This window comes from Ctenocephalides felis, unplaced genomic scaffold (genome assembly GCF_003426905.1).
Source record: "Ctenocephalides felis isolate EL2017-DRISC unplaced genomic scaffold, ASM342690v1 CF-g0.4_SCAFFOLD_03570, whole genome shotgun sequence".
Taxonomy (NCBI): domain Eukaryota; kingdom Metazoa; phylum Arthropoda; class Insecta; order Siphonaptera; family Pulicidae; genus Ctenocephalides; species Ctenocephalides felis.
The window spans coordinates 28671298-28695248 of NW_020539724.1; the positions used below are offsets into that span (position 1 = coordinate 28671298).

General features: G+C 34.4%; 10 non-coding genes across 10 annotated transcripts; 4 read left to right on the forward strand and 6 right to left on the reverse strand.

Annotated features, from left to right (window-relative positions):
- The first annotated feature begins 414 nt into the window (after positions 1 to 414).
- Positions 415 to 486, forward strand: Trnap-agg. The gene has a single exon. It is a non-coding gene; the product is annotated as a tRNA-Pro (tRNA).
- A 1144-nt stretch (positions 487 to 1630) lies between these two features.
- Trnag-ucc lies at positions 1631 to 1702 on the reverse strand. Its single transcript has one exon. It is a non-coding gene; the product is annotated as a tRNA-Gly (tRNA).
- A 198-nt stretch (positions 1703 to 1900) lies between these two features.
- Positions 1901 to 1972, reverse strand: Trnag-ucc. The gene has a single exon. It is a non-coding gene; the product is annotated as a tRNA-Gly (tRNA).
- Positions 1973 to 3514: 1542 nt separating this feature from the next.
- On the reverse strand, positions 3515 to 3586 carry Trnag-ucc. Its single transcript has one exon. It is a non-coding gene; the product is annotated as a tRNA-Gly (tRNA).
- A 10340-nt stretch (positions 3587 to 13926) lies between these two features.
- On the forward strand, positions 13927 to 13998 carry Trnap-agg. The gene has a single exon. It is a non-coding gene; the product is annotated as a tRNA-Pro (tRNA).
- Positions 13999 to 14921: 923 nt separating this feature from the next.
- Trnap-agg lies at positions 14922 to 14993 on the forward strand. The gene has a single exon. It is a non-coding gene; the product is annotated as a tRNA-Pro (tRNA).
- Positions 14994 to 16790: 1797 nt separating this feature from the next.
- Trnag-ucc lies at positions 16791 to 16862 on the reverse strand. The gene has a single exon. It is a non-coding gene; the product is annotated as a tRNA-Gly (tRNA).
- Positions 16863 to 17059: 197 nt separating this feature from the next.
- Trnag-ucc lies at positions 17060 to 17131 on the reverse strand. Its single transcript has one exon. It is a non-coding gene; the product is annotated as a tRNA-Gly (tRNA).
- Positions 17132 to 17405: 274 nt separating this feature from the next.
- On the reverse strand, positions 17406 to 17478 carry Trnar-ucu. The gene has a single exon. It is a non-coding gene; the product is annotated as a tRNA-Arg (tRNA).
- Positions 17479 to 19419: 1941 nt separating this feature from the next.
- On the forward strand, positions 19420 to 19491 carry Trnap-cgg. The gene has a single exon. It is a non-coding gene; the product is annotated as a tRNA-Pro (tRNA).
- The last annotated feature ends 4460 nt before the right edge of the window (positions 19492 to 23951 follow it).

Genomic DNA, 23951 nt, shown 5'->3' on the forward strand with positions numbered 1-23951 from the left:
AAAAATTCTGCACTAATTTAAGATCGGATACTTTGTCAAGATAAATAATAAGTTACTATAATTGTTGAGCATTGTTATTTAGAAGAATCCCGTGGCATGTTGTACATTGGATGCAACACAAATACGCAATGGGTACAACCCGTGGATCGTTGGTCTAGGGGTATGATTTCTGCTTAAGGTGCAGGATGTCCCAGGTTCAAATCCCGGACGAGCCCGGGCATTTCTTTAAATTCAAGTACATATCATTTACTACAAAATTGTAGTAATATTTACTTCAGTGTTGAAGATTGAATCCAACACAAACACGCTTTGGATCAAACCCGTGGCTCGTTGGTCTAGGGGTATGATTTTGGCTTATATAATAAACGTAAGTGGCAAATCATGTGTGAAATGAGTTTATTGAGTATACCGCGTGGCTCGTTGGTCTAGGGGTATGATTTCCGCTTAGGGTGCGAGAGGTCTCGGGTTCAAATCCCGGACGAGCCCGGACTTTTCTTAAAATTTGAGCACATATTATTTACTACAATGTTGTGCATTGGATGCAACACAAACACGCACTGGGTAGAACATGTGGTTTGTTGGTCTAGGGGTATGATTCCCGCTTTGGGTGGGGGAGGTCCTGGGTTCAAATCCCGGACCTCCCGCCTGGAGGACATTTCTTTAAATTCGAGCCCGGACATTTCTTTAAATTCGAGTTCCTATTATTTACTACAATGTTGTACATTGAATCCAACGCAAACACGCAGAGGGCAGTCTAGGGGTATGATTCCCGCTTTGGGTGCGGGAGGTACCGGGTTAAAATCCCGAACGCGCCCGGGCATATCTTTAAATTCGAGCTCATATTATTTACTACAGTATTGTATATTGGATCGAGAACATATTATTTACAACAATGTTGTACATTGGTTCCAACACAAACACGCACTGGATAAAACCCGTGGCTTGTTGGTCTAGGGTTATGATTTCGGCTTAGATATTAAACGTAAGTGGCAAATCATGTGTAACATGTGTTTACTGAGTAGAACCCGTGGCATGTTGTACATTGGATGCAACACAAATACGAAGTGGGTACAACCCGTGGCTGGATTGTCTGGGGGTATGATTCCCGCCTTGGGTGCGGGAGGTCCCGGGTTCAAATGCCGGACAAGCCCTGACATTTCTTTAAATTCGGGTGCCTATTATTTACTACAATGTTGTACATTGGATCCAACACAAATACGCACTGGGTATAACCCGTGGCTCGTTGGTCTAGGGGTTTAGGGGTTTATTGAGTAGACCGCGTGGCTCGTTGGTCTAGGGGTATGATTTCCGCTTAGGGTGCGGGAGGTCCCTTTAAATTCGAGCCCATATTATTTACTACTATGTTGTACATTGGATGCAACACAAACACGCACTGGGTAGAATATGTCGTTCGTTGGTCTAGGGGTGTGATTCCCGCTTTGCGTGGAGGAGGTCCCGTGTTCATATCCTGTACGAGCCCGGGCATTTCTTTCAATTCGAGCACATATTATTTACTACATTGTTGTTATAAATATAATAATAATGTCGATTTGGTGTAATATTGATTCTACCCATATTGAAAATTTCTTTTAACTTTGACAAATTGCAACAGGAAAGTAACAAGCGTGATTGCGTCGGCCGGGGATCGAACCCGGATCAATTGCTTGGAAGGCAACTATGCTGACCATTACACCACCGACGCCTAACACATTGCATTCAATTATGGTGTAATAACTTATAGTTGTAACTTATTAAGTTGAAAAAGTTTATTGTGAGTCTTTGTATGTAGACAGCAAAATGCCAAGACATGACAAATAATTTCTTAAAATTTTCATTTTACCCATATTGAAAACTCTTTTTTAATTTCGACAAATTGCAACAGAAAAGTAATAAATGTGATTACGTCGGCCGGGAATCGAACCCGGATCAACTGCTTGGAAGGCAAATATGCTGACCATTACACCACCGACGCCTAACATATTGCATTCAATTATGGTGTAATAACTTATAGTTGTAACTTATTAAGTTGATAAAGTTTATTGTGAGTTTTTGCATGTAGACAGCAAAATGCCAAGACATGACAAATCATTTCTTAAAATAATTTGATATTTTCGAACATCTCTTGTGGGTATTCAGCCGACAAAATTTAGATAAAAATTGCAACGCATGAACTCTTTGCTCTTTTAAATGCACCAATATTGCAATGTGCGGATTTTAATAAACCTTTTATCTTGACGACGGTGAAGCCATAGGAGCGGTTCTGGCTGAAGACAGTCCAGCAGGAGGGATGCCAGTGGCTTTTGCTTCCAGAAAACTCAACAAGGCGAAACTAAACTATGACATAATAGACAAGGAGTTATTAGCTATCATATGGAGTATTAGACAGTTTCGCCCTTATTTATATGGTCAAAAGTTCATCATATATACCGATCATCAGCCACTGACATACCTCTCCCAGACAGCACAAGTTGTTTGTATTGTAATTGCTCTTATATTGGCCAGACCTGCCAGAACTTAAAAGGAGAACCCGCGCATTGCTCGTCTCGGATTTTGATGAAATTTGGCACAATAGTAGTTTTTATGCCCAAACTGACCGTGGTAAAATATTAGAGGCCTATGAAAAGCGATTTAATTATAAAAATTAATTAAAGTTTGCATTTTAGCAGCGCGCGCTATACATAGTTTGCAACGTGCGTTCTTACCGGTTCAGTCGTAGCCTAGTGGTAAAGTGACTGGACTCTCATTTGTGTGCGTATCGTCGGAGGATCGAATCCCACTCATGATATATTTTTTTTATTATTTTTAATTCAAATTTATAATTGCATGAGTAAATAATATTAAAGTTTTCTTGAGTTTTAAATTAACTTTATATTTTTCGCTAAATATTCTATAGTAAAATACTCTGTAGCGTCTGTATAAACTTGATGTAATACCTGAAAAATAATAATTTTATAAAAAAAACAGCAATATATTAACTACTTTAAGGTTTATAATTGGCGGGATGGTACTTATCATAAAAACAAGAGAAACATAAAAATAAATTGCAATTAGCACATTTCACAAATGCAGTGGTATAAACATTTAATCATAAACGTAAGTGGCAAATCATGTGTGAAATGTATTTATTGAGTATATCGCCTTGGTCTAGGGGTATGATTTTCGCTTAGGGTGCTGGAGGTCCCGGGTTCAAATTCCAGACGATCCCGGACTTTTCTTTAAATTCGAGCACATATTCTTTACTACAATGTTGTGCATTGGATGCAACACACACACGCACTGGTTAGAACATGTGGTTCGTTTGTCTAGGGGTATGATTCCCGCTTTGGGTGGGGGGTGGCCCCGGGTTCAGATCCTGTACGAGCCCGGGCATTTCTTTCAATTCGAGCACATATTTTTTACTACATTGCTGTTATAAATATAATAGTAATGTCGATTTGGTATAATATTGATTCTACCCATACTGAAACTTTCTTTTAATTTTGACAAATTGCAACACGAAAGTATTAAACGTGATTGCGTCGGCCGGAAATCGAACCCGGATCAACTGCTTGGAAGGCAACTATGCTGACCATTACACCACCGACGCCTAACATATTGCATTCAATTATGGTGTAATAACTTATAGTTGTAACTTATTAAGTTGATAAAGTTTATTGTGAGTCTCTGTATGTAGACAGCACTAGAAAATTTCACTATAAAAGGATGCCCTTCGGACTGAAAAATGCACCAAGCACACTGCAAAGGTTAACTAACATGGTATTGGCGTGAGTCGAACGATTTAAAGGATTAGTGTACATATACGACATTATCGTTTATGGTAAGACACTACAGAAACACAATTATAGGTTACGAGATGTTCTCGAACAATTACGTAACGTACCTAAACACAATCTAAAACTCCAACCAATAACGTATGAATTCCTAAGTCGGAAATTAACCTATTTGGGGCATGTAATATCAGAAAAGGGTGTCACTCCAGATTCCGACAAAGTAGAAGCTGTTAGAAATTTTATGGCACCAGCAAATCCAAGAGAAGTAAAATTGTTCTTAGGATTAGTAGAATATCACCGAAAGTTCATTAAAAAATTTGCAAGAATTGCTAATCCTCTGATATTAGTGCTGAGGAAGGATAAAGCTTGGAATTGGGGTGAAATGAAAGATAAATCATTCAATCTTTTGAAGAAGGCTCTTTTAAATGCACCAATATTGCAATGTCCGGATTTTAATAAACCTTTTATACCTAAAAATAATAATTATTGTTTTTTTAAAATACTCTTTACATCAAATTGCATATACAGTAGAACCTTGATTAACCGGACTAATTGTTGTCAATGGGCATTCGGATAATCGAAAATCCGGATAATTGAATGTATGAAGAATAATGTTTTTATTGAAAGTAACAATTCCATACATAGATATCAACAAAAATCAACGTTTATTAAGAAATTAACACTTCCTTATGTTCGTACAAACATATTTTCTTCGATTACATTACATACAGATATTGAATTGCAGTATTAATCATACTATAATATAATCATGACAGACAACCGAGGTCCGGATAATCGAGATACTACTGTACATCAATATGAGTGATGATAAATGTAGAACTGCTTTAAATAAAATGATGAGGGTCAATTCCCACACTAAATTGAAGTCTTTTAAACGGTATAACAAATTCATAAAAAATTAATATATAGTATCCGCGGTAAAAGTACAATATTACCTTGGACTTTTCCACCAAAAACAATTGCTCCAATAATGTTGCCTATAATTTTTAAAATCTTGTACTATATTTTAACTGCTTTTTAGTAATTATTTTATCTAAATTTCATTTTTCTTAGTAATAATTTAATATACATTATTACCAGGGACATTCCTGGGGTCCTCAGCGCCCGCATGCCATTTTTTTTCTAGGTGGCACTTTTCATTTGTTTTCAATGCCAAACAATGTCTCAAATATTTTCAATGCCAAACAATTTTCAAACGATTTATTTTGCAATTTTTTCCATTTATTCTACAATATTACTAAACTTTTATAATCACATACATCTTAAAAAATTTCCTTAACAAACTTCAAAAAGATTTATCAAAATCCGAGTAATTCGAGTTTAGGAGGATTATATTTACTTACATCATTGCAGAAGAATTTTATATATAAAGATATTCAACTGTCCTGAGCAATTATAAACAATATTTGTTTAAAGAGGCTATAAACAAGATATTTCAAAAACACCTTGTTTTGTTGTTGGTGACCCAAAAATGTTAGTATATAATGAGAAATTAATTTGAACAATCAGTAGAAGAATCCCGAACATATTACATGTTATAACATCTAGTAAATTCTTTGTAAGGTTGTAAAGTACAAAGTTTTATCAAATAAAACGGTTGGAGGAAGACTCTATCTTTTATTTGCTACCATAAGAGTATTCCAGCCTATACTTTAGGATTATCCAGCTCTGAAGAGACAACAATTCAAACCAGTGCCCGCTCTAGTCATCTACACCAGTGGCAGGTCAATCTTGGGTTGCTAGGCTTCACCCCTACACCGCTAGAAAAAAACAGAATCGACCATGAAACTGGTGACTGCGGTGCGATTCCTGAGACAGTGAAGTGGAAAGGGCTACTCGACATCCCGGAAACACGAAGGATGCAGGTGGCGGCAAATCCAACAAGAGCTGGTTGATAACACACCAGGATTTTACTCACTCACCGAAGTGTGACAATTTTTTCTTTTTCTCTGAAGACCATGGCGAATCCTGCAAGAAGATCCACATTTGAAGAGCAGATCGGTACGTTTAGATTAGAAGTAGAGGATACCAAAGTCGATTCTGTAGTTTTAAATTCAGCTATGAACTTAAAACCTAAGTTTGATGGAAAACCATCAGAATGAAATAAGTATGTTTATATATATATAAAGCAACAGGCTCGCAACTTTTAAAAATAGCTTTAACAAAATTAGAGGGTTTGGCTTTTAATTATATCAGGTATTCGGATAATTTATTGTGAGACGAAGTTAAAGATCGCCGTCCCATTCCGGAATTACAGTTAGAACTTGCCAATATGAGACAATTGCCAGGTGAAACGGCAAGAAGTTATTCAGGGAAAATTGAAAAAATCCTTGGGTTAATGTATGACCAATCAAGAACAAGTGATAAAACATCGTTTATAGTAGGGAATGCAATACCGAAAACCGGAATATCGGTATATTACCGGTATTTTTTTTAACTTAAACAGACGTTAACAAAATTGAAAGTTACTAATACAAATATAAAAAAATGTATATACAACTACAACTATATTCAACTAAACTATGAAAACAATAAAATAGAACAATAAGTTTATTTTTTTAAATAATAATTTAACAAAATTATATCCAATTTAATTCATTATCACTAACGAGTATATTGAGTACTTTTCACCAAAAAGAAACTTATGAGTAGGAAAGACCAAAAACTCATAAAAGATCATATTACATTATTATAATAAACTGTATTGTCTGTATCGTGTATCCGATTTGTTAAATTAGCATAATCTCCAATATTTAAAAAAAAAATCTACACTAATTTAAGATCGGATACTTTGTCAAGATAAATAATAAGTTACTATAATTGTTGAGCATTGTTATTTAAAAGAATGTGATGGTTCTATAGTATTTTCAAACTTCGAAACGTTTTCGAAAGATAATATTTTATAATTGTAATAAGAAGCAAAAATATTTAGTAATTATCATAATTATTATGTATAAAGTCAGAAAAAAAATAAAGATTACGCATAGGTAATCTGTATGATATAAAATATTTTGGCGCAAATATCACTTAAAAAACCGTTACATTTTTACATAAGATAAAACAAACATCATTATCTATCAGTCCAATTCTATTTATTGTAACACGATATGAAGCCCTTAGTAAAGCAATAAATATTCAGTTTAATGACTAGTTGAGATAATATTTGACATTTGTTTATCCTATAGAATCACTTGAAGGTATAGCTATTCATGCGATTATGGAATTTAAAGATAAATTCGTTCCGAGAAATTTAAACTTTTGTGTATTATGTATCAAATAGCGCTTATGTAAAATTACCGAAAATATCGGTATTTTTGGGGTATATACCGCTAAAAATTCCGCTGAAAAATCGGGCGGTTTACAGGTAATTCGGTATTCCGGTATACCGGTATTGCATTCCCTAGTTTATAGTGCAGTAAACAGAGAGGAAAAAAGGGTATAACCTCCGAATTTTTTTACTGTGCTCCGAATTGCATGAAATTTTGGAATTAGGTTCATCCTAACCTCAAGTTCAAAAGTGAGGGGGGTCAGAAGTGGGGGGTTACCACCCCTTAATAAATAAGTGGACATTGAGCCGTTTTATCGCTAGAAAACGTTTTTAATATTAAAGAATATAACACATTGCTCGAAATATGTACAAAATATGGAAATTCGACAAAAATGTGATTAGTTTTTGGGTCATAACTCCTTTAATTTCGACTCCATCACAATTTGTAATATACCATTTGAAAGGTTAAGAAATGGGCTACAACCTTTTTTATCATAATTTTTTTCGTAACTCATCTCATTTTGAAACGGCGAACGGTTAACGAGCTTGAAAAAGACTCTGATTGCGCGGCCGCGCACTCTTTAAACCATCGTAAAACTGTCAATTTTTGTGTGAAAGAAAAATAATATAATAATAAACAAAAATAAGCCAGAAAGCTTCTTTTGATTTTTATCTAAATGCTTTTATACGTATCCTTTATTCTTTTTGAGATATAATGAAAATGAGTTCGATTTTTAAAAAAATCGGATTTTTTTTTTTTTATAGAATTGTGAGTTTTTTGAAAATAGTTTATACTAAAGTAGTGAATCTGCTAGAATCCATCAAGATGTCTATAATGAAGTGAATTCTAGATGGAATGTGAATTACTTTAATTCTGGTGGAAATGGCGCTCATTAAACCATACGATTTAAAAGAAAAAAACATCGGATGCTTTTTATTTGCATGATAGCTCACTCATTTTACACGCAAAAAACTTGTAACAGCACTCATTTTAAAGCTTATGTTGAACACTATAAAACCCAATTTCATAGAAATGCATAAAATGTAAAAGCTCGCCATTAGATGGCTTTAAATACAACAATTAAATCTTGAACGAAATAAAAAACGACTTTGCTCTTTCAAATCATGCTTAATATTATTCCTAGAACACTTTATAAAACACCGATTTATTAAGATTTTTATTGAAATTATTTTGTTCATTACATGATTTTTGCTAAGATATATATTTTAGGAGATATTTGCAAAAAAAACGAAGAAAAACGCCAAAAATATATGCATTTTTAGAGGCCAGTAACTTGAAAAGTATTAGTTTTTTTTTTGAAAAACTCTAAAAGACATTTTTTCTCATAATTAGTTCTTCTATCGATTTTGAAAAAATGTAATTACACAATTGAGAAGGGGTGTCAATCTCCCGGGGATGGTGGCGGAACCCGAATTGTTTTCACAAAAAAATTCAGACACAAAACGCTCCGTTTACTGCACTATTAGTTTATTACAATCCGCACACAATCAGTTAGCTGTGACAGTATTTATAAATGGCTTTAAACCGGATCTCAGACTATTAGTTAAAGCAGCCAGACACGATCATCTAGAGGATGCTGTACATATGGCTATACAGGAGAAACAGAATTTAGGTAGGGCTAGACATTACCACAGTGGAAACACAAGACCACTAACAACATATTCCACATAGAAGAAACATGGAATTCCATTTTGCAAAAGATGCAAGGTCCCGTTGATGACCAAGAGCAAGAAGCCGCGTTGTGTAATGATAAACGATCTGCGCTATCAAATTTTAAGCATAAACAGAGTCGGAGTAAGAAAACGAACCAGAAAATTAATGAGAGAGATCATTCTATATATTAGATAAAACGACAAGACATCGGAGACGACAAGACATAAGAGAATTGATGGAACAAAAACGGAATTCTCCTAGCGATATTTCAGGAAACCTTAAAGGAATAATAAATAAAAATCGCAAATCAAATTCCGTCTGTGCATTAAAGGTTGAACTATCAGAATTTAGGCCCTGCGACAATGCAACTATTACTGATAGAAACACGGATATGAATAGAAACTTAGCTTCTCGAAACAATGATATAACAGGATACAAATCCTACAAATAATGTTAATAGTTCCAAAGTAGAACTTATATATAAAAATGAAGAAAAACGTAATGGTCTTAATGAAGAAAATTTCACTATAAAAGGATGCCCTTCGGACTGAAAAATGCACCAAGCACACTGCAAAGGTTAACTAACATGGTATTGGCGTGAGTCGAACGATTTAAAGGATTAGTGTACATATACGACATTATCGTTTATGGTAAGACACTACAGAAACACAATTATAGATTACGAGATATTTTCAAACAACTACGTAACGTACCTAAACACAATCTAAAACTCCAACCAATAACGTATGAATTCCTAAGTCGGAAATTAACCTATTTGGGGCATGTAATATCAGAAAAGGGTGTCACTCCAGAATCCGACAAAGTAGAAGCTGTTAGAAATTTTATGGCACCAGCAAATCCAAGAGAAGTAAAAATGTTCTTAGGATTAGTAGGATATCACCGAAAGTTCATTAAAAAATTTGCAAGAATTGCTAATCCTCTGATATTAGTGCTGAGGAAGGATAAAGCTTGGAATTGAGGTGAAATGAAAGATAAATCATTCAATCTTTTGAAGAACTCTTTGCTCTTTTAAATGCACCAATATTGCAATATGCGGATTTTAATAAACCTTTTATCTTGACGACGGTGAAGCCATAGGAGCGGTTCTGGCTGAAGACAGTCCAGCAGGAGGGATGCCAGTGGCTTTTGCTTCCAGAAAACTCAACAAGGCGAAACTAAACTATGACATAATAGACAAGGAGTTATTAGCTATCATATGGAGTATTAGACAGTTTCGCCCTTATTTATATGGTCAAAAGTTCATCATATATACCGATCATCAGCCACTGACATACCTCTCCCAGACAGCACAAGTTGTTTGTATTGTAATTGCTCTTATATTGGCCAGACCTGCCAGAACTTAAAAGAAGAACCCGCGCATTGCTCGTCTCGGATTTTGATGAAATTTGGCACAATGGTAGATTTTATGCCCAAACTGACCGTGGTAAAATATTAGAGGCCTATGAAAAGCGATTTAATTATAAAAATTAATTAAAGTTTGCATTTTAGCAGCGCGCGCTATACATAGTTTGCAACGTGCGTTCTTACCGGTTCAGTCGTAGCCTAGTGGTAAAGTGACTGGACTCTCATTTGTGTGCGTATTGTCGGAGGATCGAATCCCACTCATGATATATTTTTTTTATTATTTTTAATTCAAATTTATAATTGCATGAGTAAATAATATTAAAGTTTTCTTGAGTTTTAAATTAACTTTATATTTTTCGCTAAATATTCTATAGTAAAATACTCTGTAGCGTCTGTATAAACTTGATGTAATACCTGAAAAATAATAATTTTATAAAAAAAACAGCAATATATTAACTACTTTAAGGTTTATAATTGGCGGGATGATACTTACCATAAAAACAAGAGAAACATAAAAATAAATTGCAATTAGCACATTTCACAAATGCAGTAGTATAAACATTTAATCATAAACGTAAGTGGCAAATCATGTGTGAAATGTGTTTATTGAGTATATCGCCTGGCTCGTTGGTCTAGGGGTATGATTTTCGCTTAGGGTGCTGGAGGTCCCGGGTTCAAATCCCAGACGATCCCGGACTTTTCTTTAAATTCGAGCACATATTATTTACTACAATGTTGTGCATTGGATGCAACACACACACGCACTGGTTAGAACATGTGGTTCGTTGGTCTAGGGGTATGATTCCCGCTTTGGGTGGGGGGTGATCCGGGTTCAGATCCTGTACGAGCCCGGGCATTTCTTTTAATTCGAGCACATATTTTTTACTACATTGTTGTTATAAATATAACAGTAATGTCGATTTGGTATAATATTGATTCTACCCATACTGAAACTTTTTTTTAATTTTGACAAATTGCAACAGGAAAGTAATAAACGTGATTGCGTCGGCGAGGAATCGAACCCGGATCAACTGCTTGGAAGGCAACTATGCTTACACCACCGACGCCTAACATATTGCGTTCAATTATGGTGTAATAACTTATAGTTGTAACCTATTAAGTTGATAAAGTTTATTGTGAGTTTTTGTATGTAGACAGCAAAACGCCAAGACATGACAAATCATTTCTTAAAATAATGTGATATTTCCGAACATCTCTTGTGGGTATTCAGCCGACAAAATTTAGACGAAAATTGCAACGCATAAACGGCTATAGTTAATTACCAATTGCCAAACTGGACTTTACCATATATGGTCATTACATAAATTAGTTTTACCAAGCATCCCTTGTGGGGATCGAACCCACGACCTTTGGATTAGAAGTCCAACGCGCTATCCGTATATATTCATATTATATTTGGTATATTTTTTATACCCAATAGTATTTGATGATTATATTGTTCATCATATATATTGTTACAAATACCACATATTAATTACCCACATATTGTTACAAATGTGTGTTTTTTTTTTTTTTTTTTTTTTATATAGAGAAGGAAAAAATCTTTCAAAGACACCGTGTGTTTAAAAGATGATGGACGGTAGTGTGGCCTCCTCTCCTCATTTCCCCGCATATGATCACGGGGAAGACTGGGTCGGAACCGCGTTAGCATTACTTCAACCCAGTCCGTGTTGCGTCACGTGACGTTAGCTCCTAAGTTTATTGGTCCCTCTCGGCGATTTTTGCTGTCAAGAGGCGCCGTGCATAAGCTGCTACCTCGGCCCAGTTTTCCTTGCTTTGCAGCATGGTATTTACAATGTTCTGGGGATTAAGGGCCCTTCCCAGGGACAATTCGGTGTCAGCCCTGAAGTTCTTCCAGCGCGTGCACTTAAAAAAGGTGTGCTCAGCATCGTCGGCTTTCGTCCGGAAAAAGCCGACGAATGTGTGGGTGAGCACCCACTTAACTACATAACTACCCCTCTCAGTTATGAGATAGTCGTGGTCGAGGGTGTGCGTTGCCTGCATGGCCTCAAAGTCGGCAAACGTGCGGTCCAGCGCAAGAAAGGGTTAATAAAATGTTTTTAATGTAAGCCTAGAGGACGTCATGTGGGGACAGCGTTTCGGAAGCTATCCCCCAAACCGAAAGTAGACTTTGTATAGTTTGTATAGTTTATAGGAGTGAAGTAAATGTTAACTATTTGTGTGTGAAGTGAATAGGGCCCGATGTATGGACAGTTATTGGACACTGGTTGCGCCGTCGGTTACAGATTAGTGTAGATATAAGTCGCATGTTAGAATAAGCAATGTTTTAGGATAAGTGATTATTAAATGTAAATATACGTTAGTTAATTAAGTAACGAACAAACGCCTTTTCATTAGTTATATTGAAAGTAACTAGTCCCTTACAGGATTGCGACGTCACGGTAAGGTTGTAGAAAGACCGCGAATGTACACAATAATAATAAATTAGAGCATGACTAAAGGAGTATAGTAAGTAAATAAAAGGATATTCATGACAAATAAAATGGGGTCCATGACAATACATATAGTTCACCCCTACTATTATCAGCATTACGACAAGGGTCTACGAGGAAAAATATTTATTATTTATACCCTAGAATATTCAATGAAAATTGTTTATATCTAATAGAATTTCATGATTTTATTGTTCTTCATATATATATAGTTTATCCCTAGTATTATAAGCATTATGACAAGGGCCTATTGTAATTATTGTTTGTGCTATATATAATTTACTCCTATTATTATCAACAGCACAACAAGAGTCTCCGTGGCGCAATTGGCGTTGGTGGTTCGAGCCCACCCGAGGGCGTATGGTAGTTATTATTTATACTCTGGAATATTCAATGCATATTGTTTATACCCAATAGTATTTGATGATTATATTATTCATCATATATGTAGTTTACACGAGCCCGGACATTTCTTTGAATTCGAGAACATATTATTTACTACAGTATTATATATTGGATCAAGAACATATTATTCACAACAATGTTGTACATTGGTTCCAACACAAACACGCACTGGATAAAAGATACCGGTATTTCGGTAATTTGTCATTTTAAAACCGGAATACCGGTATTTTTATTATCTTAAACAGACGTTAACAAAATTGAAAGTTACTAATACAAATAACTACAACTATATTCAACTAAACTATAAAAACAATAAAATAGAACAATAAGTTTATTTTTTTAAATAATAATTTAACAAAATTATATCCAATTTAATTCATTATCACTAACGAGTATATTGAGTACTTTTCACCAAAAACAAACTTATGAGTTGGAAAGACCAGATACTCATAAAAGATCATATTACATTATTATAATAAACTGTATTGTCTGTATCGTGTATCCGATTTGTTAAATAAGCATAATCTCCAATATTTTAAAAAAAAAATTCTACACTAATTTAAGATCGGATACTTTGTCAAGATAAATAATAAGTTACTATAATTGTTGAGCATTGTTATTTAGAAGAATCCCGTGGCATGTTGTACATTGGATGCAACACAAATACGCAATGGGTACAACCCGTGGCTCGTTGGTCTAGGGGTATGATTTGTTTTTAAGGTGCAGGATGTCCCAGGTTCAAATCCCGGACGAGCCCGGACATTTCTTTAAATTCGAGTACATATCATTTACTACAAAATTGTAGTAATATTTACTTCAGATTGGATCCAACACAAACACGCTTTGGATCAAACCCGTGGCTTGTTGGTCTAGGGGTATGATTTTGGCTTAGATAATAAACGTAAGTGGCAAATCATGTGTGAAATGAGTTTATTGAGTATACCGCGTGGCTCGTTGGTCTAGGGGTATGATTTCCGCTTAGGGTGCGGGAGGTCTCGGGTTCAAATCCCGGACGAGCCCGGACTTTTCTTAAAATTCGAGCACATATTATTTACTACAATGTTGTGCATTGGATGCAACACAAACACGCACTGGGTAGAACATGTGGTTTGTTGGTCTAGGGGTATGATTCCCGCTTTGGGTGGGGGAGGTCCTGGGTTCAAATCCCGGACCTCCCGCCTGGAGGACATTTCTTTAAATTCGAGCCCGGACATTTCTTTAAATTCGAGTTCCTATTATTTACTACAATGTTATGCATTGAATCCAACGCAAACACGCAGTGGGCAGTCTAGGGGTATGATTCCCGCTTTGGGTGCGGGAGGTACCGGGTTAAAATCCCGAACGCGCCCGGGCATATCTTTAAATTCGAGCTCATATTATTTACTACAGTATTGTATATTGGATCGAGAACATATTATTTACAACAATGTTGTACATTGGTTCCAACACAAACACGCACTGGATAAAACCCGTGGCTTGTTGGTCTAGGGTTATGATTTCGGCTTAGATATTAAACTGTAAGTGGCAAATCATGTGTAACATGTGTTTACTGAGTAGAACCCGTGGCATGTTGTACATTGGATGCAACACAAATACGAAGTGGGTACAACCCGTGGCTGGTTTGTCTGGGGGTATGATTCCCGCTTTGGGTGCGGGAGGTCCCGGGTTCAAATGCCGGACGAGCCCTGACATTTCTTTAAATTCGGGTGCCTATTATTTACTACAATGTTGTACATTGGATCCAACACAAATACGCACTGGGTATAACCCGTGGCTCGTTGGTCTAGGGGTATAGGGGTTTATTGAGTAGACCGCGTGGCTCGTTGGTCTAGGGGTATGATTTCCGCTTAGGGTGCGGGAGGTCCCTTCAAACTCGAGCCCATATTATTTACTACTATGTTGTACATTGGATGCAACACAAACACGCACTGGGTAGAATATGTCGTTCGTTGGTCTAGGGGTATGATTCCCGCTTAGGGTGCGGGAGGTCCCGGGTTCAAATCGCGGACGAGCCCGGACTTTTCTTTAAATTCGAACACATATTATTTGCTACCATGTTGTGCATTGGATGCAACACAAACACGCACTGGGTAGAACATGTGGTTCGTTGGTCTAGGGGTGTGATTCCCGCTTTGCGTGGAGGAGGTCCCGTGTTCATATCCTGTGCGAGCCCGGGCATTTCTTTCAATTCGAGCACATATTATTTACTACATTGTTGTTATAAATATAATAATAATGTCGATTTGGTATAATCTAAGATTGGTCTTAATTCTTCACTTATTCACTTTTTCAAGAGTTATCTTCATAATCGCAAGCAGTTTGTCTTTCTTAATGGATTCTTGAGCAACATTGAAAATATTAGTTCAGGAGTTCCTCAGGGATCCATTCTTGGTCCACTATTATTTATTATTTTTATTAATGACATTTCTGATACTATTAACTGTCCACATTTATTATTTGCAGATGATCTGAAACTATATCTCAAAATAAATTCTATTGATGACTGCTTATTATTACAGTCTCAACTTGACCTTTTCCAATCTTGGTGTATCTATAACAAATTACATCTAAATATATCAAAGTGCAAGATTCTTAGTTTTACACATAAGCGCGTTCCAATACTTTTTGATTATAAAATTTCTAACACCAGCATTGATAGATGTAATAAAATTTCCGATTTAGGTGTTCTATTTGATTCTGGTTTGTTTTTCACAGATCATGTTACTGATATTTGTAATAGAGCACATCAATCTTTAGGTTTGATACTAAGAAATTGTAAACAATTTAAGTCTACCAATGCACTTCTTTGCATGTACTATTCTATTGTACGTTCAAAATTAGAATACGGTTCGATTATTTGGTATCCTCATCATATCAACAACTCTGATGCGATAGAGAAGGTTCAGCGAAAATTTCTGAAATACCTTTATTATAAAACATATAAAATTTACCCTGAACGTGGCTTTGACCACAACACTTTACTAAAAGAATTTGGTATTCCTTCCCTTGCCTCACGTCGATTTATCTGCACAATTATGTTCTTATTTAAGCTTTGCAATAATTCTATAGACTGTCCTCTTATTCTCAATCAACTATCCTTTAATGTTCCAAGGCTATCTTCGCGTTCACAATTATTTTTCAATTATCCCACCCCTAAATCTAATTCTCTCTTAAATTCGCCAATTTTACTAAAGTCCTCTGACTTTAACTTAATTAATAATGAAATAGACATTCACAACACATCACCTAATCAAATAATCTCCATCTGCACAAGTTAATCTTTTTATTTTCTTTCAAATATCTCATTATTTTCTGTTTATAAATATTATTGTTACATTCTGCATTATATGAAATTTTATCTTAGCATTTTATGTTACTAACTATATATTGTAATTTTGTGTATATTTTAATTGTTATTCATTATGTCAAATAATTGTATTTTTGAGTCCTGTTGGAGAAATCTGTGGGCTATATATTTAAATAAATAAATAAATAAATAAATAATATTGATTCTACCCATATTGAAACTTTCTTTTAATTTTGACAAATTGCAACAGAAAGAACCCGGATCAACTGCTTGGAAAGCAACTATGCTGACCATTACACCACCGACGCCTAACATATTGCATTCAATTATGGTGTAATAACTTATAGTTGTAACTTATTAAGTTGATAAAGTTTATTGTGATTCTCTGTATGTAGACAGCAAAATTCCAAGACATGACAAATAATTTCTTAAAATTTTCATTTTATCCATACTGAAACTTTTTTTTAATTTTGACTAATTGCAACAGAAAAGTAATAAACATATTTGTTTCGGCCGGGAATCGAACCCGGATCAACTGCTTGGAAGGCAACTATGCTGACCATTACACCACCGACGCCTAACATATTGCATTCAATTATGGTGTAATAACTTATAGTTGTAACTTATTGAGGTGATAAAGTTTATTGTGAGTTTTTGTATGTAGACAGCAAAATGCCATGACATGACAAATAATTTCTTAAAATTTTCATTTTACCCATATTGTAACTTTCTTTTAATATTGACAAATTGCAACACGAAAGTAATAAACGTGATTGCGTCGGCCGGGAATCGAAGCCGGATCAACTGCTTGGAAGGCAACTATGCTGACCATTACACCACCGACGCCTAGCATTTTGCACTCAATTATGGTGTAATAACTTATAGTTGTAACTTATTAAGTTGATAAAGTTTATTGTGAGTTTTTGTATGTAGACAGCAAAATGCCAAGACATGACAAATCATTTCTTAAAATAATGTGTATATTTTCGAACATCTCTTGTGGGTATTCAGCCGACGAAATTTAGACAAAAATTGCAACGCGTGAACGGCTATAGTTAATTACCAATTTCCAAACTGGACTATACAATATATGGTCATTACATAAATTAGTTTTACTAAACATTCTTTGTGGGGATCGAACCCACGACCTTTGGATTAGAAGTCCAACGCGCTATCCGCTGCGCCAAAGGGACCACAGCCTCAAAAAACTTTTGTTTGCATTGATTCTTAATTATTATATCTGATATTGATGATGAAAAAAAGTTACAGATATGTGTTATTTATTGGGTGTAAGAATAATTGTTGTTTATACCCGTTATTGTTTGATGATTATAAATATTGTTTATCCTATATATCATTTATTCCTACTCTTATCAATAGCACGACAAGGGCCTCCGTGGCACAATTGGCTAGCGCGCTCGGCTGTTAACCGAAAGGTTGATGGTTCGAGCCCACCCTGGGGCGTATAGTAGTTATTATTCATACCCTGGAATATTAAAAGAATATTTTTTATACCCAATAGTATTTAATGATTATATTGTTCATCACATTGTTACGAATGTGTGAGCACCCACATAACTACATAACTACCACTTTCAGTCATCAGGTAGTCGTGATCGAGGGTGTGCGTTGCCTGCATGGCCTCAAAGTCGGCAAACGTGCGGTCCAGCGCACGAAAGGGTTAATAAAATGTTTTTAATGTAAGCCTAGAGGACGTCATAAGGGGACAGCGTTTCGGAAGCTATCCCCCGAACCGAAAATAGACTTTGTATAGTTTGTATAGTTTATAGGAGTGAAGTAAATGTTAACTATTTGTGTGTGAAGTGAATAGGGCCCGATGTATGGACAGATATTGGACACTGGTTGCGCCGTGGGTTACAGATTAGTATAGATATAGGTTGCATGTCAGAATAAGCAATGTATTAGGATAAGTGATTATTGAATGTAAATATAGGTTAGTTAATTAAGTAACGAACAAACGCCTTTTCATTAGTAATATTTAAAGTAACTAGTCTCTTACAGGATTGCGACGTCACGGTAAGGTTGTAGAAAGACCGCGAATGTACACAATAATAATAAATTAGAGCATGACTAAAGGAGTATAGTAAATAAATAAAAGGATATTCATGACAAATAAAAAGGGGTCCATGATAATACATATAGTTCACCCCTACTATTATCAGCATTACGACAAGGGTCGACGAGGAAAAATATTTATTATTTATACCCTAGTATATTCAATGAAAATTGTTTATATCTAATAGAATTTAATGATTTTATTGTTCATCATATATATAGTTTATCCCTAGTATTATAAGCATTATGACAAGGGCCTACTGTAATTATTGTTTGTGCTATATATAATTTACTCTTATTATTATCAACAGCACAACAAGAGTCTCCGTGGCGCAATTGGCGTTGGTGGTTCGAGCCCACCCGGAGGCGTAAAATAGTTATTATTTATACTCTGGAATATTCAATGCATATTGTTTATACCCAATAGTATTTGAGGATTATATTATTCATCATATATGTAGTTTACACGAGCCCGGACATTTCTTTAAATTTGAGAACATATTATTTACTACAGTATTATATATTGGATCAAGAACATATTATTTACAACAATGTTGTACATTGGTTCCAACACAAACACGCACTGGATAAAACCCGTGGCTTGTTGGTCTAGGGTTATGATTTCGGCTTAGATATTAAACGTAAGTGGTAAAGTGGCACCACCGATGCCTAGCATTTTGCACTCAATTATGGTGTAATAACTTATAGTTGTAACTTATTAAGTTGATAAAGTTTATTGTGAGTTTTTGTATGTAGACTGCAAACTTTTGTTTGCATTGATTATTAATTATTATATCTGATATTGATGATGAAAAAAAGTTACAGATATGTGGTATTTATTGGGTATAAGAATAATTGTTGTTTATACCAGTTATTGTTTGATGATTATAAATATTGTTTATGCTATATATCATTTATTCCTACTATTATCAATAGCACGACAAGAGTCTCCGTGGCGCAATTGGCTAGCGCGCTCGGCTGTTAACCGGTTGGTAGTTCGAGCCCACCCGGGGGCGTATTGTAGTTATTGATATCTACACGCACTGGGTGGAATATGTCGCTTGTTAGTCTAGGGGTATGATATCCGCTTCGGGTACGGGAGGTCCCGGGTTCAAATCCCGGATGAGCCCGGACATTTCTTTAAATTCGAATACCTATTATTTAATACGATCTTTTATATTGGATCGTTGGTCTGGGGGTATGATTTCTGCTTAAGGTGCGGGATGTCCCAGGTTCAAATCCTCTAGGGGTATCATTTTGGCTTAGATAATAAACGTAAGTGGCAAATCGTGTGTGAAATGTGTTTATTGAGTATACCGCGTGGCTCGTTGGTCTAGGGGTATGATTTCCGCTTAGGATGCGGGAGGTCCCGGGTTCAAATATTATTTACTACAATGTTGTGCATTGGATGCAAGACAAAATCATTAAAAAATTTGCAAGAATTGCTGATCCTCTGATATTAGTGCTGAGGAAGGATAAAGCTTGGAATTGGGGTGAAATGAAAGGTAAATCATTCAATCTTTTGAAGAAGGTTTTTTTAAATGCACCAATATTGTAATGTCCGGATTTTAATAAACCTTTTATACCTAAAAATAATAATTATTGTTTTTTTTAAATTACTCTTTACATCAAATTGCATATACAGTAGAACCTTGATTAACCGGACTAATTGTTGTCAATGGGCATTCGGATAATCGAAAATCCGGATTATTGAATGTATGAAGAATAATGTTGTGTTTTTATTGAAAGTAACAATTCTATACATAGATATCAACAAAAATCAACGTTTATTAAGAAATTAATACTTCCTTATGTTCGTACAAACATATTTTCTTCGATTACACTACTTACAGATATTAAATTGCAGCATTAATCATGCTATAATATAATCATGACAGACAACCGAGGTCCGGATAATCGAGATACTACTGTACATCAATATGAGTGATGATAAATGTAGAACTGCTTTAAATAAAATGATGAGGGTCAATTCCCACACTAAATTGAAGTCTTTTAAACGGTATAACAAATTCATAAAAAATTAATATATAGTATCCGCGGTAAAAGTACAATATTACCTTGGACTTTTCCACCAAAAACAATTGCTCCAATAATGTTGCCTATGATTTTTATAATCTTGTACTATATTTTAACTGCTTTTTAGTAATTATTATATCTAAATTTCATTTTTCTTAGTAATAATTTAATATACATTATTACCAGGGACATTCCTGGGGTCCTCAGCGCCCGCAGGCCATTTTTTTTCTAGGTGGCACTTTTCATTTGTTTTCAATGCCAAACAATGTCTCAAATATTTTCAATGCCAAACAATTTTCAAACGATTTATTTTGCAATTTTTCCATTTTTTTCTACAATATTACTAAACTTTTATAATCACATACATCTTAATTTTCTTAACAAACTTCAAAAAGATTTATCAAAATCCGAGTAATTCGAGTTTAGGAGGATTATATTTACTTACATCATTGCAGAAGAATTTTATATATAAAGATATTCAACTGTCCTGAGCAATTATAAACAATATTTGTTTAAATTGCAACAAAAAAGTGTTCATTTATAAAATTATCGAGGCTATAAACAAGATATTTCAAAAACACCTTGTTTTGTTGTTGGTGACCCAAAAATGTTAGTATATAATGAGAAATTAATTTGAACAATCAGTAGAAGAATCCCGAACATATTACATGTTATAACATCCAGTAAATTATTTGTAAGGTTGTAAAGTACAAAGTTTTATCAAATAAAGTGGTTGGAGGAAGACTCTATCTTTCATTTGCTACCATAAAAGTCTTCCAGCCTATACTTTGGGATTATCCAGCTCTGAAGAGACAATAATTCAAACCAGTGCCCGCTCTAGTCATCTACACCAGTGGCAGGTCAATCTTGGGTTGCTAGGCTTCATTCCTACACCGCTAGAAAAAAACAGAATCGACCATGAAACTGGTGACTGCGGTGCGATTCCGACATACTCGACATCCCGGAAACACGAAGGATACAGGTGGCGGCAAATCCAACAAGAGCTGGTTGATAACACACCAGGATTTTACTCACTCAAGTGTGACAATTTTTTCTTTTTCTCTGAAGACCATGGCGAATCCTGCAAGGAGATCCACATTTGAAGAGCAGATACGTACATTTAGATTAGAAGTAGAGGATACCAAAGTCGATTCTGTAGTTTTAAATTCAGCTATGAACTTAAAACCTAAGTTTGATGGAAAACCATCAGAATGAAATAAGTATATTTATATATATATATATATATATATATATATATATATATAGCAACAGGCTCGCAACTTTTAAAAATAGCTTTAACAAAATTAGAGGGTTAGGCTTTTAATTATATCAGGTATTCGGATAATTTATTGTGAGACGAAGTTAAAGATTGCCGTCCCATTCCGGAATTACAGTTAGAACTTGCCAATATGAGACAATTGCCAGGTGAAACGGCAAGAAGTTATTCAGGGAAAATTGAAAAAATCCTTGGGTTAATGTATGACCAATTAAGAACAAGTGATAAAACATCGTTTATAGTAGGGAATGCAATACCGATGAAAAATTTCAATACCGGTATTTCGGTAATTTGTCATTTTAAATCGGAATACCGGTAAATTACGGGTATTTTTATTATCTTAAACAGACGTTAACAAAATTGAAAGTTACTAATACAAATATAAAAAAATGTATATACAACTACAACTATATTCAACTAAACTATAAAAACAATAAAATAGAACAATAAGTTTATTTTTTTAAATAATAATTTAACAAAATTATATCAAATTTAATTCATTATCACTAACGAGTATATTGAGTACTTTTCACCAAAAACAAACTTATGAGTAGGAAAGACCAAAAACTCATAAAAGATCATATTACATTATTATAATAAACTGTATTGTCTGTATCGTGTATCCGATTTGTTAAATTATCTCTGCTAAATAATCTCCAATATTTAAAAAAAATTCTACACTAATTTAAGATCGGATACTTTGTCAAGATAAATAATAAGTTACTATAATTGTTGAGCATTGTTATTTAAAACAATGTGATGGTTCTATAGTATTTTCAAACTTCAAAACATTTTCGAAAGATAATATTTTATAATTGTAATAAGAAGCAAAAATATTTAGTAATTATCATAATTATTATGTATAAGGTTAGAAAAAAAATAAAGATTACGCAGAGGTAATCTGTATGATATAAAATATTTTGGCGCAAATATCACTTAAAAAACCGTTACATTTTTACATAAGATGAAACAAACATCATTATCTATCAGTCCAATTCTATTTATTGTAACACGATATGAAGCCCTTAGTAAAGCAATAAATATTCAGGTTAATGACTAGTTGAGATAATATTTGACATTTGTTTATCCTGTAGAATCACTTGAAGGTATAGCTGTTCATGCGATTATGGAATTTAAAGATAAATTCGTTCCGAGAAATTTAAACTTTTGGGTATTATGTATCAAATAGCGCTTATGTAAAATTACCGAAAATATCGGTATTTTTGGGGTAAATACCGCTAAAAATTCCGCTGAAAAATCGGGCGGTTTACCGGAAGTGGGGGGTTACCACCCCTTAATAAATAAGTGGACATTGAGCCGTTTGATCGCTAGAAAACGTTTTTAATATTAAAGAATATAACATTGCTCGAAATATGTACAAAATATCGAAATTCGATAAAAATGTGATTAGTTTTTGGGTCATAACTCCTTTATTTTCGACTCCATCACAATTAGCAATATACCATTTGAAAGGTTAAGAAATGGGCTACAACCTTTTTTATCATAATTTTTTTCGTAACTCCCCTCATTTTGAAACGGCGAACGGTTAACGAGCTTGAGAAAGACTCTGATTGCGCGGCCGCGCACTCTTTAAACCATCGTAACACTGTCAATTTTTGCGTGAAAGAAAAATAATATAATAATAAACAATAATAAGCCAGAAAGATTCTTTTGATTTTTATCTATATGCTTTTATACGTATCTTTTATTCTTTTTGAGATATAATGAAAATGAGTTCGATTTTTAAAAAAATCGGAATTTTTTTTTTATAAAATTGTGAGTTTTCTGAATATAGTTTATACTAAAGTAGTGAATCTGTTAGAATCCATCAAGATGTCTATAATAAAGTGAATTCTAGATGGAATGTGAATTACTTTAATTCTGGTGGAAATGGCGCTCATTAAACCATACGATTTAAAAGAAAAAAATATCTGATGCTTCTTATTTGCATGATAGCTCACTCATTTTACACACAAAAAACTTGTAACAGCACTCATTTTAAAGCTTATGTTGAACACTATAAAACCCAATTTCACAGGAATGCATAAAATGTAAAAGCTCGCCACTAGATGGCTTTAAATACAACAATTAAATCTTTAACGAAATAAAAAACGACTTTGCTCTTTCAAATCATGCTTAATATTATTCCTAGAACACTTTATAAAACACCAATTTATTAAGATTTTTATTGAAATTATTTTGTTCATTACATGATTTTCGCTAAAATATATATTTTAGGAGATAGTTGCAAAAAAACGAAAAAAAACGCCAAAAATA